The sequence below is a fragment of the Phacochoerus africanus genome, chromosome 10 (genome assembly GCF_016906955.1).
Source record: "Phacochoerus africanus isolate WHEZ1 chromosome 10, ROS_Pafr_v1, whole genome shotgun sequence".
Taxonomy (NCBI): Eukaryota; Metazoa; Chordata; class Mammalia; order Artiodactyla; family Suidae; genus Phacochoerus; species Phacochoerus africanus.
In genome coordinates this window covers 132396567-132414688 of record NC_062553.1, presented here as the reverse complement: position 1 = coordinate 132414688, position 18122 = coordinate 132396567, and the positions used below count along the sequence as shown (strand labels likewise).

The window sequence follows — 18122 nt, the reverse complement described above, 5'->3', positions numbered from 1 at the left end:
CTTTTCAGGGCAGCACCCTTGGCATACGGAAGTTCCCGGGCTAGGGGTCAAATTGGAGCTACAGCTGCCAGCCTACGCCACAGCCACAGCAGCACGGGATCCGAGCCCTGCCTGCGACCTACACCACAACTCACGGCAATGCCAGATCCTTATCCCACTGAGTGAGGCCAGGGATTGAACCTGCAACCTCATGGTTCCCAGTGGGATTCGTTTCCGCTGCACCACAATGGGACTTCTGAGGCTCCAGTTTATTAATTTTTACATTCCCCCTTTCGGCCAATATCTTTCTCTGAAGGCATTGCTACTCAAGAGTCGGGCTGTCTAGTTTCCGCAGCTTTTCCCTCAAGGGTAGAAAAGACCTTGCCTGGGTGTCAGGTGTCCCGTTGGCGGGAACGTGCACCCCCTGGAAACCCATTAACGTCACATTCTGGTAAGAGTCAGGGTGAGAGAGAGAACTCTCAGGCACTCTGTGTCTAAAGTACATGTGGTCATAGACTTTGGAGATCATCTGAAGCATTGTGTCATCATCACAGGTTTGGTGACAAATTTGCAACAGTCCCGGTCGGGATGTCTCCGGAATGCTGTCTCATTAAGCACTGCCGACTTTCATTTCAAGAAATCTTTATTTCCAGGTTACCAGGTGCCGTACGGCTTCAGTCAGGATGTGACACTTTCTGAGGTGTGTCCCATGGATCCAAGAGTCTACTGCTCGGAATTTACAGCACAGGGGTTGGTGAGCAGTACTTGACAGGGCCTTTCCAATGAGCCTCCAGAGAGTTCTTCTGGAGGTGGCTTTTCCAATAGATGAACTCTTCAAGTTGCAAGGTGTAATGCTCAAGGCCTTTGACTCCCAAGAGCACACCGTGAAAAGAACGCTCTCCCAAAGCATGGCTGTTTTTCATAGAAGCAATTAGGCCTTGTCATATTGGAGATTCTCTTCTTTTATAAGTTGTGAGTCAAAAGAAGGAGTCAAGTGCTCTGGGTATCCAGAGACTCTCTCTGAGGATGAGAGGTTTCGAGTTTCAAAAGGAGTGGATCTGAGAGTTAGAGGGACCAAGGACAATGGCCGTATTATTCGCAAGGCCTCTACAAATTTTGCCATGAGTCTTAATAATGCCGTTAGCACATCTGACTAAAGCAGAGGCTTGAAGGCGGTAAGCACAGTGAAAAGCATTGTAGAACAAGCCCGACGGCACAGACGCATGGAAGCGCTGAGCCAGCAAAACGGGGTCCTCGGGTACGACGCAGTTAGAGAGGAGAGCACCAGGCAGGGGTAGCGTTTCCCAAAAGGACTTTAGTCACAGAAGAAGCAGTAGCAGCCTGTCGGCAAGGAAACGCTTCAGCCCAATGCAAAAACGTTTATAAATACGTTATATTTATAAAACTAAAACATATTTATATCCATTAGATGGAGGAAGTTTATGAAGTCCATTTGCCAGAACTTGAAGAGTCCATTTAGCCAGAAATGAACACAGGGAAGCACTGTGGTTTTTGAACCTAAAATCAGCCAGATTCCTCCAGAGGTGGGAGCACTCTCAAAATACCTAGATAACTGCTACTCCATTTCCTAGAGGTTTTTTCCCTAAAGAACAGTTTTCCAATGTTCAAACAATGCATAGCACAACAATTCAATTCAAACAGCTTGAAAGCCACTCCCAGCCAGCCTTTTTTTTTTCAGGGCCACACCCGCGGCATATGGAGGCTCCCAGGCTAGGGGTCTAATCAGAGCTGTAGCTACCAGCCTACACCACAGCCACAGCAACAGCAGGTCCGAGCCACATCTGTGACCTACACCACAGCTCACGGCAATGCCGGATCCTTAACCCACTGAGCAAGGCCAGGGATCGAACCCACAATCTCATGGTTCCTAGTCGGATTCATTTCCACTGCACCACGACAGGAACTCCCCAGCCAGTCTTAAGGAGGCGGCTTGTTTCTGGAGGAGCTAGGCCAAAGGGTTCTTTTTTAGCCAGTCTCCAGAAGACAGAAGTCTTCCAAAAGAATAGGCTAAAGGCTGAAAAACCTAACACCATTTTTAAAGAAACAACCCCTATTCCTGAAGAAATGCATGTGTTCTTTGAACCATAAATTTCTTATCCAATAATATATCATAAAATAATTAAGGATATACATAAAGATATATATTTGTACATATATATATACCAACACACACATGTACATTCAATACAATGCTGTCTATAACATAATGACGTAATACAATAATGTTGAATATAATCTGTTTGACAATGTGGAATTGTCAAGATAAAATACACTATGTCCATGTAATGGAGTATCATGTGGTCATTTAAAATGATGTTTCAGGTATGGCTATATAGCTATTAAAAAAAGTATTCATGATAAATCACCATGAGAAAAACGCAGATCACAAAAGATGTTATTGTATGTTCCTATTTGTTTTCGTGTGTGTGTGCTTATGAGTGTGCACTTGAAAATACTTACACAAAGAGTAAGCACTGGTTATCTCTGGCTTAAGTGTGATAATTGATGTTTTCCTCTATGTATTTTTGATTTTCTGTAATGAGTATTGCTTTAGTAACGGGGAATGAGGAGGGAATAAAAGCGAAGCATTACAGAGAAATAAAAACATATTTAATTATTAATAGTGATGGATGAATCATCAAGAAAAAGTTTAAATGTGTTTCGTATGCTTATTAAAGACGGCAGATTCATATTAAATATTAAACTATTCTATTTAGTTGAGTAAGTTTCTTTTGCATGAAGAAAACCTCATTCCTATGAACCAAAAAGAGATGGGGTGTATTTGTGTGTATCAATTTGTATGCACATGGCATGAAAGTGTGCAGACCCATCTGAGTATTCTACAAAGTAAACCTGGGTCTCCCTGGCCTTTTTCACTTAGTCATAGAGAATATTTGACCTAGAAGGCAATGTTCTGTCTGATTCATCCCAAACCCTACACCAAGATTGCTAAAACATCTTACTCTTATTTTGCTACAAGCATTGAGTTCACAGTTCGTGCTAAAACAGTTTCCTCCCGTTTGGGTCCAGGAGACCTACTTTTGCTTTAGACAGTTACAAAAACCATACGAACCTCTTAACCACAAAGCACATGTCCCAAAGACATGGCATTGCACAGAGAAATTTCAGGCTTCGAACCATGGTTTTCATAGTTCATATGGTTGTGCAGATTTCTTTTCACTTAAAGCTAGAAAGAAGATTCCCAGAGGACTTGATCTTCCTTATCTTTTTAAAATAATCATAGCCTTACTGACACCCAGAGCACAACATTTCCCTAAACAGAAGGTAGTTTCTAAGTCATGTAAAAACACTGTACTTTTCAAAGCAACCTCAATCAAGATCACAGCAATCTGTTAATGCCATGAAGCTGCAGTGATTTAGAAAATATGGACCAAGGTGTCAATCAGATCAGAGGCACCACCCACACGGAGGACAAAGAAGACTTAAAGAGCAGGTTCAAGGAGGATTCTGACTCCCTCTATTGCTCCCGTTTAAAGCTCTCCTGCTGCTTTCTGGTGTTTTGTTAATGAAGGGAAGAGTAGTAAATTCCACTAGGAGCTTGAAAATATCTTTATTTCATCCCAGGGACACAAAAGGAGGTTTCCTTGTGAATTATTAAAGTTTGGAGATGAATCAAACAAGCTCAGCAAAAACTGACACATTCCCGAGAAATGATGGAAACCAAATCAGTCTCTGATCAGTGGCATTTTTCAAATAAAACAACAGCCAGAGTGAGGAGTGCAAACAGATACATTTGTTCTAATTTAATGTGAATTTGTTAGAACTTATTACAATAATAACCCACATAATGTCATTTTTTGGCCACGCCCTCAGCATACAGAAGTTCCTGAGCCAGGGATCAAACATGTGCCACAGAAGTGACCTGAGTCACAGCAGTGACAATGCTGGATCCTTAATCACTAGGCCACCAGGGAACTCCGTCATTTTTTTTAAGATCATCCAAATTTTTTAAAATAGTTCAATCTTCTTTCATAGTAACTTTTCTTTAAATTTTATTATGACAATTTTAATATATTAGAAAAAAATATATATATAATCATTTAAGCCTCACAAGTGCCCTATGTCAATGAAAGAAAATTAAAGTATTTGGAGGTTAATCAGCTTCCCTAAGGTTGCATACAATTAGCAGGTGTTAATACTTTGTTCTATTTGCTTCAAATCTCTTGTTCTTTTTATTTATTTTTAATTTTCTATTTCCTTTTTGGCTGCCCCGTGGCATATGGAGTTCCCAGGCCAGGGATCGGATCCAAAGCCACGGTTACCACCTATGGCCTGTGCTGATGCTGCAGGCACCAATGCTGGACCCTTTTTTCATTTTTTTGTTTTTTGCTTTTTAGGGCTGCACCCATGGCATGTGGAAGTTCCCAGCCTAGAGGCTGAATCAGAGCTATAGCTGCCAGCCTACGCCACAGCCACAGCAACGAGGGACCCAAGCTGAGTCTGTGACTTGCACCACAGCTCAGGGCAACACCAGATCCTTATACCACTGAGAAGGGCCAGGGATCGAATCCATATCCTCATGGACACTAGTCGGATGCGTTTCTGCTGCACCACAAAGGGAACTCCCCTGGATCCCTTAACCCACTGTACTGACCAGGATCGAACCTTCGTCCTAGTGCCACAGAGACGCCACCAATCCATTGTACCACAGTCTTTTGTTCTTTTTTAGAAATAAAATGTTACGCACATAGCTGAAGTCTCTGTTTTATTCCTCAGGGATTCTATTCCTCCTTACACCCCTGACAAAATCGCTATCCTGAAGATATGTGCCTTTCTGTTACATTATTGTATTTTCATTACACACATATGTCTTCATAAACAATATATAGGATTGTTTTCTATGTATCATTCTGTGTTTGCTTTCTTTCCTGTTTTTGTGATATAAATCATATAAATCTAATGTGCTCATTTAACTGCATTATAGTACCCCATTATACAAATGTACCACAACCTAATAATTCCTTCGCCTGATGACAGATGTTTAGGATGTTTCAAATATTTCACTACTAAAAACGGTGCCATTGAGCAGATGTCTCATGTTAGGTCAGTCCTTCCAAGGAGCTTGGATACTGGCCATCCACCTTAACCATAAGTAAAAAGTTGAAAATCAACAACTCTTCTGAGATCCATCAAGAGGTAAAGGCACAGGACAAACGGCTGTCCCCAAAATTGGAGAAATGCACACAGAGATTTACAATTTACCACAGCAGAAATCCATGAACAGAAAACTCCATGAGAACCAGAGCTGGGATAGGAAAACCTGACTTGTAATTGACAAGTTGCTGGAGACTTAGTGAGGACAAGTCCAAGGGCTAACATTTTCGGGGGGGGGGGGTCATCTTAGCAGGACCCCACACTTTTGTGAGTTTTACCACTAGGACTCCTACCAAGTTCTCACAGTGAAGACTGGAAGAAAAATCCCTTTATGCTTCTCACAGAGGGAGAAAAAAAGTAACCATTTTTAAATCACTGAAGCATTCTGTTCTTTACAAACCTTACCCTCCAAAAACTTTTACGATACTCTAAACCACTGGGGTTTTATCAGAGCCTAGTCTACTGGGAAAAGGGAACACCAGCCATTCAACCCCAACTCCAGCCCCAACTAACCACCCTGTCCCACCTTAAGGCAGGGGAAAAAAACTGAGAAGCACTTGTGAAGTTTACAGAACAGGGGTTCAGACTCACTAAATGCCTGAGACCAAGTCATAGGCTATAATACACTTGCCCTCCTCCAACCCCTACCACCACACCACTAAAGGCCTATTTACAGAATTGCCTTTCACCCAGTACATCATGTCTGGTAACTAAAATTTTAAAAGGCCAAAAACACAGTTTGAAGAGCATGAACAAGCATCAGAACCATATTTGGATATGGCAGGTAAGTATTAAAAAAACGATGATTAATATGCTAAGACTTCTAATGGGAAAAGCAGACAAGACGTAAGAACAAATGGGCAATGTAAGCAGAGAGATAGAAATTCTAAGAAAGTATCAAAGAGAAGTGCTGGAGATCAAAAACACGATGATAAAAAGGAAGAATGTCTTTGATGGGCTCATGAGTAGACCAGACACAGCTCAGGAAAGAATCTCTGAGCTTGAGGATATGCCAACAGAAACTGAAAAGTAAAAATAAAGAGACTAAAAAAAATAGAATATCCAAGAACTGGGACACAACTACAAGAATGTCACATATGCATAATGGAATAGCCGAAGGAAAACAAAGAGAAAGAGGAACTAAAGCAATATTTGAAGCAATAATGCCTGAGAATTTCTCCAAATTAATGCCTGACACCAAAGCACAGATCCAAGCAGCTCAGAAAACACTAAGCAAAATAAATGCCCACAGAAAAGAATCTGAAAAAAAATGGATGTGTGTTCGTGTATAACTGCGCCAGTTATACACAGAAATTATCACAACCTTGAAATCAACTTACTTCAATAAAACTTTAAAAAAATGAAAAAAATAAACGCCTACAAAAAGAACTCCACTATACCTAGACATATACTCAAGTGGCAGGAAATCAAAGGTAAAGGGAAAAAATCTTATTATACATCAATTATATTTCAATTTCTTAAAAAAGAAAAAGAGAAATCCCACCTATAGAAGAGCAGAGATAAGAATTACATCTGACTTCTCTTTAGAAACCATTTAACGAATCCGACTAGGAACCATGAGGTTAAGGGTTCAATCCCTGGCCTCTACCAGTGGGCTAAGGATCCAGCGTTGCCGTGAGCTGTGGTGCAGGTTGCAGGCGAGGCTGGGATCTGGCGTAGGCTGGCCTCAACAGCTCCGATTAGACCCCTAGCCTGGGAACCTCCAGGGTGCAGCCCTAAAAAGACAAAAAACGAAAAAAAGAAACCATTTAAGCGAGAGTGGGGTGAAATATTTCAAGTATTGAGAGAGGAAAAAAAGAATATATTGTATCCTCTGAAATTATCCTTCAAAGGTGAAGGAGAAATAGACTTTCTCAGACAAAAAAAAATTAAGCGAATTTGTTGCTTGTCGATCTGCTTTGAAAGAAATGTTAAAAGAAGTTCTTTAGGAGGTCCCACTGTGGTACAACGGGATCGGCAGTGTCTTAAGAACACTGGGATGGGGGTTCGATCCCCAGCCTGGCACAGTAGGTTAAGGATCCAGCATTGGCACAGCTGCCATTTGGCTCACGACTGTGGGTCGGATCTGATCCTTGACTTGGGAACTCCATATGCTGTGGAGTGGCCAAAAAATGAAAACAAAAGAAGTTCTTCAGAAAGAAGGAAAATGGCGTAAGGTCAGAAACTCAGATCTACATAAAGCAGTGAAGATTAGGGAGAAGGAATAAGTAAAGATAAATAAAAACTTATTTTTCTTAGTTGATCTAACAGATAACACTTTTTTCAAAATAGCAATAGCACCAATATATTTGCTGACGTATAAGTGAAATGAATGACAGCAATGATACAGGGGATGGGATGGAGGAGTTGGGGATACTTCCAGAATTTCTGGGGAATACTCTCCAGAAAAACAGAACCGAGAGAGAGAGTAATGAGTGTAAGTATGGAGGCTGAGAACTCCCAAGCTCTGCCATCTGTGAGCCCGAGACCTCGGAGAACCAGTGGTGCGATTCAGTCTGAATCCTCAAGGCCTGAGAATTAGGGAAGCTGCTTGTGAAATCCCAAAGGCAGAAGAAAATATGATGAGCTGACCTAGCTCAAACAGTGAAACAGGAGAGAAGGAGATGATGAATTCCTCCTTCCTCTGCCTTTTGCTCAGTTCAACTGCTCAGCAGACTGGATGATACCCAGTCAGAGTGAGCCCCAGTTCAAATGTTAATCTCATCCAGAAACACCCTCACAAAAAATGTTTAATCTAGCCACACTTTTTTTCTTCCTTTTTTTTTGGGGGGGGGTCTTTTTACCTTTCAAGGGCCGCTCCCTCGGCATATGGAGGTTCCCAGGCTGGGGGTCCAATCGGAGCCGTAGCCACCGGCCTATGCCACAGCCACTGCAACTCGGGATCCGAACCACATCTGCGACCTACACCACAGCTCACGTCAACGCTGGATCCTCAACCCACTGAGCAACACCAGGGATCAAACCCGCAACCTCATGGTTCCCAGTCGGATTCGTTAACCACTGTGCCACAACGGGAACTCCTCTTCCTTTTTTTTAGAGTCACACCCAAGGCATCTGGATGTCCCCAGGCAGGGCCAGGATCTAGCAGGATCCTTTATAAACTACTATTGAACCCAAGCCTCCACAGCAACCCAAGCCACTAGTCAGATTCTTAACTCACTCTGCCATAGCAGGAACTCCCTAGCCATCTCTTGACCAATCAAGCTGACACAAAATTAGCCATCATCCTTGGCACTGTCAGTACCCATAAAGTGGTACAGTGTTACTTGAAAATGTACTTGGATTAGTTTAAATGTATACTGCAAACTCTAGGGCAACCACTAAAAAAAAGTAAAAACATGGTAGCAATGCCAATTTCATAGATGCTGTGGGTATCAATTTACAAGTGTTTGAGAAATTCTAAGATAAAATAGTTCAGAAATATATTACCTAACATATCCAAAAAAATTGTTCTTTCTTTTCTTTTCTTTTCTTTTTTTTTTTTCTTCTTAGGGCCGCATCTGTGGCATATGGAGGTTCCCAGGCTAGGGGGTCGAATTAGAGCTGCAGCTGCTGGCCTTTGCACAGCGACAGCAATGCCAGATCCGGGCCATGTCTGTGACCTAGACTGCAGCTCACAAAACACTGGATCCTTAAGCCACTGAGCAGAGCCAGGGATAGAACCTGGATCCTCATGGATCCTAGTCAGGTTCATTATTGCTGAGCCACAACAGCAACTCCACATTTGGGGATTTTAACTCAAGTAAATATGTGCTGGGATGACAAATACATGAAGAGACGACTTAAAACAACTGAGACCGTGGAAAAATGTGCTGAGATCCCCAGCATTGTCAAACATCACCATGTGAGTTCATACAACGGAGAAAAAGTGGGTATTCGCCAGGCTTCTGAAACTTGGTTAAAACATCCTCTAAGAATATCCAGTGCCTTTAGTTCTAATTCTATCATCAACTGCCTTATTACTGATTTTGTTGCCCAGAAACAAAGGAGGTATACTGGCCAGTGGATAATTCCAATTATGTATGTGGTACTTAATACTTTAGCCATAAATAAATTGATATCTGACTTATCAGTCTCTAGTGAGTTTACTTTGCATGTCTCAAGCGCTTGAATGTGTGTGAATCAAAAGTGTCCAGTTTCTGAACTACTGTGTGGGCGTCAGAGGGACCTTGGTGTGACCTCTTATTCCCTTCAGTCTCAATTTCCGCATCTGTAAATAAATACCTACACCTGCTGCCTGGAAGATGGTAAGCACTCAAAAAGTGATAGCTTTATTATATTTAAGCCAAATTTGGAAATGCATAATTGAAAGGAAATATGTAATTGAGGCAAAAGCATGTCATTTAAAAAGTAGCAGTATGGGGAGTTTCCACCGTGGCTCAGTGGTTAACAAATCCAACTGGGAACCATGAGGTTTCAGGTTCGATCCCTGGCCTTGCTCCGTGGGTTAAGGATCTGGCGTTGCCTTGAGCTGTGGTGTAGGTCGCAGATGTGGCTCGGATCCCGCGTTGGGGTGGCTCTGGCATAGGCCGGCAGCTACAGCTCCGATTCGACCCCTAGCCTGGGAACCTCCCTGTGCTGCAGGTGCGGCCACAAAGAGCACCAATAATAAGAATAACAATTCTACCGTGAGCCTCCGTGCACCTGTCTCCCTGCGCACAGGTGTCTGGAACTGCTGAGTCACAGATCTTTGGGAGCATCGTGCACTCTGCTGATACTTGTTACAGTTACAGTTCTTGTTACAGTTCTTCATCCCTGCTGATACTTCTCACCATCTAACTTCCAAATGTGGGGGTGTGAAATGGCATACCTCATTTTAATTTGCCTTCTCATAGCTATTAATGTGGCTGATTGCCTCTTCATGTGTTTGTTAGCCTAAACCGCCTCTTCATATGAATTATCTGCTCACGTCTTGGCTCTTTTTTTCCTATTAGTTTGTTTGTCTTTTTCTTACTGATATGTGAGTCCTTTATAGGCCCTAGATAATTATCCTTTGTTAGTTCTATGTATTTTAAATCAATATCTCTTCTCAGTTTTTAGAACTCATCTTTTCACTTATTTATGGTGCACGTTAAATTTTTATAACAAAAACTATCCTCAAACGTGGAAATAAGATACTTGCAAAAACATGCTACATAAACCAGGACTCTGAAATACTCTTCTCTATTTCTATTGCTTTTGTTATTATTATTTATTTTTCTTTAATAAGTACTACATATGCGTAGCATAAAACTAAAAATACACAAAATGACCAACATAAATAATAAATCTTCTTCCTCTCTCTGTTCCCCAAGACACCTGTTCCTCTTCTCTGTTATAAACACTAGTGCTAAATTTCTTCCGTATCTGTGAAGATAGACCATACGCAAAAACTTTTCAATATAGTCTTTTTCCCACAAAATAATAATATGCTGTACCACTGTATTCCTTGCAGTCTTCCTAGAAATACACAGGTGTGCGTGTCTAGACAGCCTAGGCTATCAGTCCAGTCCAGAGAGTGGCTTCCTTCTTTTTTTTTATACCTTCCTGAAACTAGAATTCCACATGTATGAGAGAAGCCGAAGCCCAGTGAGAATATATCAACTCGAGAGCCTACGTTTGAGCCCCGGTTCCTCTGTTCATCAGGAGCAAGTCAACTGTCCCCTCTGTGTCTGTTCCACTTTGTAAAAGGGGGCAATAACGACCCCACCTCGTGTATCTGTTCGGAGAGTTAAACTAGATTACACATGTAAAGTGCATACTATGGTACTTGGAACACACTAAATATTCAAAAAAGCTTTCATTATCCTCGCGAACCGTATTTTATTTGAACAATACCCTTGAAGGGCACTTAGGCTGCTCCCAAGTATTTCTATCGTAAACTGTGCTATCATGAATATCTTTGTACACACTCATCTTGCTCGTATGTGAATACACGTTAGGATCAATACACAGAAAATATATAGTAAAATCAAAGGCTACATGAATTTCTCAGTGGAGATACTGCCAAGCCACCCCCCAAGGAGTTTGTATCAGATTACATTCTCACCAGTGATACAGGAGAGTTAAGTCTCTCTCTGTCTTGCTAACCATGCATTATCAAACTTTTCTGGAGTTTTTACTGTGGCTCAGCAGGTTAAAAACCCAACATAGTGTGTGAAGGTCGAGGGTTTGATCCCTGGCCTCACTCAGAGAGTAAAGGATCCCAAGTTGCCACAAGATGCGGTGTCTAAGCCTCAGATGTGGCTCGGATCTGGTGTTGCTGTGGCTGTGGCATAGGCCCCAGCTTCATCTCTGATTCAACCCCTGGCCCAGGAACTTCCATATGTTGCCAAAAAAAACCCTTTTCTTTGCCAGCTTAACATAGTGAAAATAAGTGGTATATTATTATGGTTTTATATTTGTCCTTATCATGACTGAAGTGCTTTCATCTGTTTGAGTCATTTTTACTTACTTTTTTGGTATAATTTCATCACTTTTCTGTTAGCCCATCATCTTTTTCTTTATCGACTTATAGAATATTTTATATATTAAAAACAGCACTTTTATATATTTCAAATATTTTTCCAGTTTTATAATTTTCCATGTTTACAATATTTTTAAGCTTTTTAAAAATTTTTATTAAATTAAATCATTTTAATGGATTTCAGAGGAGTTATGTCATTTGTAAAAAGGCCTTCCGAACACCAAGGTTATAAAACCATCTGGCATGATTCTTCTGCTACATAATAGTTTTAATATTTTAATACTTATGTCTTTGGCCCATCTGGATTTATTTGGGGGTGGGGAGGAAGATAGGGTGGTACCTTATGCTTTCTTTCAAAAAGTTATCTAATTGTCCCTTAAGAATTTACTGATTAAATCATCTTTTCTGCATTGATTTGATTTTTTCTTTTTTTTTGGAAGTTCCCAGGCTAGGGGTTGAATTGGAGCTACAACTGCCAGCTTATACCACAGTCACAACCTCACAAGATCTGAGCCACTTCTGCAACCTACACTGCAGCTTGAGGCAACGCTGCATCCTTTAACCCACTAAGTGAAGCCAGGGATCAAACCTGTAACCTCATGGATATATTAGTCAGGTTCTTAAACTGCTGAGCCACAATGGGAACTCCTCTCCATTGATTTGAGATACTGCTTTTACATCAAAATCCCACACATATTTGCTTTTACTTCAAAACTTTCTATTCTTTCTATTCGTATGCCAGCACTACATCTAATTAATTTAGGTTTATTACAGCACATAACATTAATATGTGATCACCAAACCCTGCCTAAATCATCCCTTTCTCTTTTATTGTAGTTAGAATTGTCCAGGCTGTATTTTCTTGATCCTTTTCCTATATAAATTGCACAGTAAACTTGTCTAGTTAAAACGAAACAAAAAAAATTGTCAGAATTTTAGCTAAGACATATAGATTAACCTCAGGAGAAATATCAGCTTTATTTCTGATATAATATAATATTAAGCTTCCTTTCCATGAACACAGTATGCCTCTATATTTGTCCAAGTGTTCTTTGTGTGTTCTTTAGTACTATCTTTTCCATGTAGATCTTACATATTTTTGCTAATTTCTAGGTATTTTATATTTTATCACTATTATAAATGAGCATTTTTCTATTACATCTTCTGACTGATGTTTACCTATTGGTCTTGGAATCTCATTTTCTTATCTCCAGATCTAATCCTCTATGAAATTTTTCTACCCTTATAATCCATCGAAATCATCTGAAGCTCTGAGCTGACAAACAAGTACTAACCAAAAGACAGTCCAGGACTTCCTGCTGTGGTGCAATGGGACTGGTGGTGTCTCTGGAGCACTGAGTTGCAGGTTCAAACCCCAGCCTGGCACTTCAGGTTAAGGATCTAGTGTTGCGGCAGCTGCAGCATATGTGATCCCTGACCCAGGAACTTCCACATGCTGCAGAGCAGCAAAAAAAAAAAAGAGAGAGAGAGAGAGGGAGAGTACAAATGTCATCATGGTCATGAAGGTAACACAGACATTTATTTTATGAACTTAGACTACAAATTCAAACTAAAGAACGCTTTATTCAAGACCATCAATGGGGAGTTCTCGTCCTGGCTCAGTGGAAATGAATCTGACTGGCATCCATGAGGATGCAGGTTCTATCCCTGGCCTCGCTCAGTGGGTTAAGGATCTGGTGTTGCTGTGGCTGTGGTGTAGGTGGCAGCTGTAGCTCCAACTGGACCTGTAGCCTGGGAACCTCCATATGCCGCAGGTGCGGCCCTAAAAAAAAAAAAAAAAATCAATGGCTTCAGCGACCTGTATGTTTCCAAAATATACTAACTTTTAATTATATACCAATTTACCACACTACGACATAAAATGGAAAAACTACCTGACCGCAGTTCAGCAATACTGTGACTTTGACCGTTACACATAGTTTTCGCTGTGCCAGGAGCAGTCGGCTCTCCCCAGCATGACCTCCAGTGAGTACAGGATGTGCCTTGACGTGATCCTCTTCAGTATGGAAGGAACTGCGATCTGCTTCTTAACAGGACTCAGCAAGGACGGCAGGGCGATCACCCCCTTGGTCAGGTTACCTCTTAGAGCAGAAGTCACGGCAGAGACACTCCTGTGATCATGTTACGTTGCATAAGAGTGTCCTTCAGACGAGAAGGAGAGGTTCTACTCCTGGCCTTGAAGAAGTACGCTGTAAGAGGGCCACCCGAGCACTACCTGAGACCCTTCTAGGATTGAGGGTTCCCCGGGCTAATTGCCAGCAAGAAAATGAGGCCCTCAGTTCTATAAGCTCAGGGACCTGAATTCTGCCAACAATCACAGCAGCTTGAAACAGGGCTCTGAGTTCCCAAAGGAAGTGCACTTTGACTGCAATCTGCGAGCCTCTGAGAAAAGGACCTAGAACCTAACCTGAACTCCTAATCCATGGAAACTCTGAAATAATAAATGTGTGCTGGATGACCAACAAGCACATGAAACAAAGCTCAACATCCCTGGTTATTAGAGAAATGCAAGTCAAAACTACTGCAAGGTACCACCTCACACCTGTCAGAATGGCCATCATTAACAAGTCCACAAACAACAATTGCTGGAGGGGGTGTGGAGAAAAGGGAACCCTTCTACACTGTTGGTGGCAATGTAAATTGGTACAACCACTATGGAAAACAGAATGGAGGTACCTCAGAAAACTAAATATAGAACTATCATATGACCCAGCAATCCTACTCTTGGGCATATATTCAGACAAAACTTTCCTTGGAAAAGAAACATGCACCCATATATTCATTGCAGCACTACTCACAAGAGCCAAGACATGGAAACAACCTAAATGTCCATCAACAGATGAATGGATTAAGAAGATGTGGTATATATACACAATGGAATATTACTCAGCCATAAAAAAGAACAAAATAATGCCATTTGCAGCAACATGCATGGAACTAGAAACTCTCATACTAAGGGAAGTAAGTCAGAAAGAGAAAGATAAATACCATATGATATCACTTATATCTGGAATCTAATATGTGGCACAAATGAATCTTTCCACAGAAAAGAAAATCATGGACATGGAGAACAGACTTGTGGTTGCCAAGGGGGAGAGGGAGGGAGTGGGGTGGACTGGGAACTTGGGCTTAACAGATGCAGACTATTGCCTTTGGAATGGATTAGCAATGAGATCCTGCTGTGTAGCCCTGGAAACTACGTCTGGTCACTTATGATGAAGCATGATAATGAGAGAAAAAAGAATGTATATATGTATGTGTGACTGGGTCACTTTGCTGTACAGTAGAAAATTGACAAAGCACTGTAAACCAACTATAATGGAAAAAATAAAAATCATTTAAAAAGTATGCTTTGTTTTAAGTCTCTGGTTTGTGGTAATTTGTTACAGCAAGAGTAGAAAACTAATACATTCTGTCAAATCCTGTTCTCGAACATTACAACTACAAACAGTAAATATTTCTTATAGTTGTAAATTTATGGATGGTGAAGGGTAGGTCTGAGTGAAAAAAATCAGTATAATAAGAGCTTCATTCTCTCTCTAAACTTATGGTGCTGTGAGTAGGGAATTCCAAAATATCCTCAGATACTCCAAAGCTCAAAATTTTGACATAACTCTTTCATACCACATACTTCAAGACCTAAGCTAAATATTATTCACTAGCACTTGGAACTTGTCTAAATTTAAATATTTATAAGTGCAAGAGTCTATTTGAAAAAAATGAAAGTATTATATTAATTTACAACTGAAAATGGGGAGGGGACAGAGTCTTAGTTTAGAATAATTGAAATGCTTTATTCACTTGTACTCCACGCTTGCAAGGGAACGAAATTATTGCAGTCAGGAAAGTAGCCGTGGGGAGAGAAAAGGAACAAAAGAAAAATTTCCCTTCCTCTTTCCTTTCTCTCTCTAATTCCCATTTTCTCCTCCCCTTCTGCACACATTCTCATGCACATGAACTTGTACACACGCACAATCACAGACACTGAAATCTGAAAGCTTCTTTCAGTTTGTTTCTAATATTTACTGAGAATAAATAGAGAAAATTGGCAAAGGCATTAAATTCAACACATCATATCAAGGAACAAAGAGAATTTCCTATAAGCTAAGCTTGCCTATCAAAATAGCTTGGGCGACAGATAGCTTTTTAATTAATTTTAAAAGCTAGTTTCTTCAACACATAGTTTGAGACTCCCTGGGAAGTTTTGTGATCCATAAAATGTATCTTTTGTCAATCAAGTTATTATTAAATCTACCATTAGATCTTCCCTCATTTGAATATCATAGATTTTCAAATTTTAAAGAGTCTCCAGGACAGACAAATTTTTTTTTTTTTTTTTTTTTTTTGCTTTTCAGGGCTGTACTGGTGGCATATGAAAGTTCCCAGGCTAGGGGTTGCATTGGAGCTGCAGCTGCCAGCCCACACCACAGCCACAGCAATGTGGGATCCAAGCTGCATCTGCAACCTACACCACAGCTCACAGCAATGCCAGATCCCTGACCCCCTGAGCAAGGCCAGGGATCGAACCTGCATCCTCATGGATACTAGTCAGATTCATTTCCACTGCACCACAGTGGAAATCCCAGGACAGACTGAATTTTATAGACACCCTCAAGTTATCAAAATAAAAAAAGGTGGAGAAAATACAACCCCCAAATTAGTTTACATAGCTGGATAATAATAAAAAATTAGAAAGGTAAATCTCAAGTGACAGAATGTGAAGCAGGAACTCAAAGCCCAGAGAGGTGACAAAAGAAGGCAACGTCATGGGCCTGGAGAGCAGGGCCCAGAGAGAAGACCAGAAAACCAAGTCCTGGAAGAGACTGCCCCCAAGACGGGAAACCTAAGGAGTGAAAAAAACTCCACCGTCATGGAGAAAAGTCTTCCTTGAGTAATTAAAGCCCCAAGGCTGAACCATGCCTGGATATATTTCTACATTTAAAAAAATAGATAGACAGATCTATATAGATATCGATATAGACCTATAAAGAGAGACAGAGGAGAGGCAGAGGAGAGGCAGGCAGAGATAGAGTAAATGGCATAGACATACACAGGCAAACAGAACCTAATGGAAACAGCAGAAAGAGACTCTGTACATATGGAAACTGGATTATGGCACAGGTCACATCACAAATATCAGAGGAAAAGGGACAGACTGGCCAGTGAATGGAAGGCATATTCGATTATCCATAAGAAAAAAATAAACTTGACATCTACCTCACACCATATCCCAAATACATTCCAGATAGATCAAAAACACAAATATAAAAATCGAGACTTCCAAAGAACATATAGGAGAATGCTTTTATGACATTTAGTTCAGGCATTATTTCAACAGGGCATAGAAAGCACAAACCCCAGCGAAGGGGAGTGGGGAGCCTGGCGCGGCAGACTGCATCACCACCTGCTGCCCCGCCCTCGCAGGTTCACCTGTGGGAGATGACACCCCTCACCCAGTATGGCATCTGCCCTGGCCAGTAAAATGCAGGCGGAAAGTGACACGGACCACTTGCGAACAGAGGCTTCAAGAGCCTTCCTGTGAGTCAGAAATCTCTCTCTTCTCTCTGCTTCAAGACCAGCATGTCCAAGATAAGAGCTGCATCTTCAGCCAAGATCCCTAGAGCCAAAAAGCTGTGGAGCAGGGCCTGTCAACCCGTGTGAATGTGAATAAAAACCAAACTTCTGCTGCAGTAAACTCTCAATTTGGGTCTTCTGTTACCAAGACACGATTAACCTTAAGCTGACTGAACCACTTAGCTACTTTCAAATGCAAAAACTACAAAAGCAAATAGACCAGGTACCTATCTTTTCAATGGATATGATCAACAAAGAAACTGGTCTACAGAAAACATGAAGAATATCAATAAATCAATAAGAAAAGAAAAACCACTTGAGGAAAATGGGCAAAGAATATGAATAGTTATAATGCAAAAACAAAAAGCTAAATGGTCTATAAACATAATAAAATAAACCCAACCTCATCAGTAACCAGGAACTAAAAATTAACTAAAAAGATGCAACAGATCATGCCTAACAACAGGACAAAAACTTTATTCTGACACCATAAAATATAAGACTATGGAGCACACAAGAAATTGTCGTAGACTGCTAGAGAGGTGGAGATAAATTTATACAACTGCTTTAGAGAAAAATTTGAAAGTATCTAGTAAATTGGCACAGCCACTTTGAGAAAAATTTGACAGTACCTAGTAAAGTTTCAGAAACTCCACTTATGGTATACACCCTAGAGAAACTTTTTTACGTGTACGCAAGTTCAAAGACACATACAAAATGTATTGTTTGCAATAGGAAAAAAGATTAAAACAGAAAAGTGTCTGTCTACAGAAGAACAGATTTTTAAAAATTTAGTATTCCAATAGGGCACTGCCATACAGTAAATAGTTAAATAAATGAACCAGAATGACATGTATTATAATATGTAGCTCTCAAATACACACCACTGAGTGAAAAAAAGTAAGATATATAGATAGAAATACAGAGACAGAGGAAAGGTTAGAGA

General features: G+C 40.7%; 1 protein-coding gene across 5 annotated transcripts in view; it reads right to left on the bottom strand.

Annotated features, from left to right (window-relative positions):
* MAPK10 (mitogen-activated protein kinase 10) overlaps positions 1–18122 on the bottom strand; it is a 507647-nt gene that overhangs the window by 377392 nt on the left and 112133 nt on the right. The window lies entirely within an intron of this gene.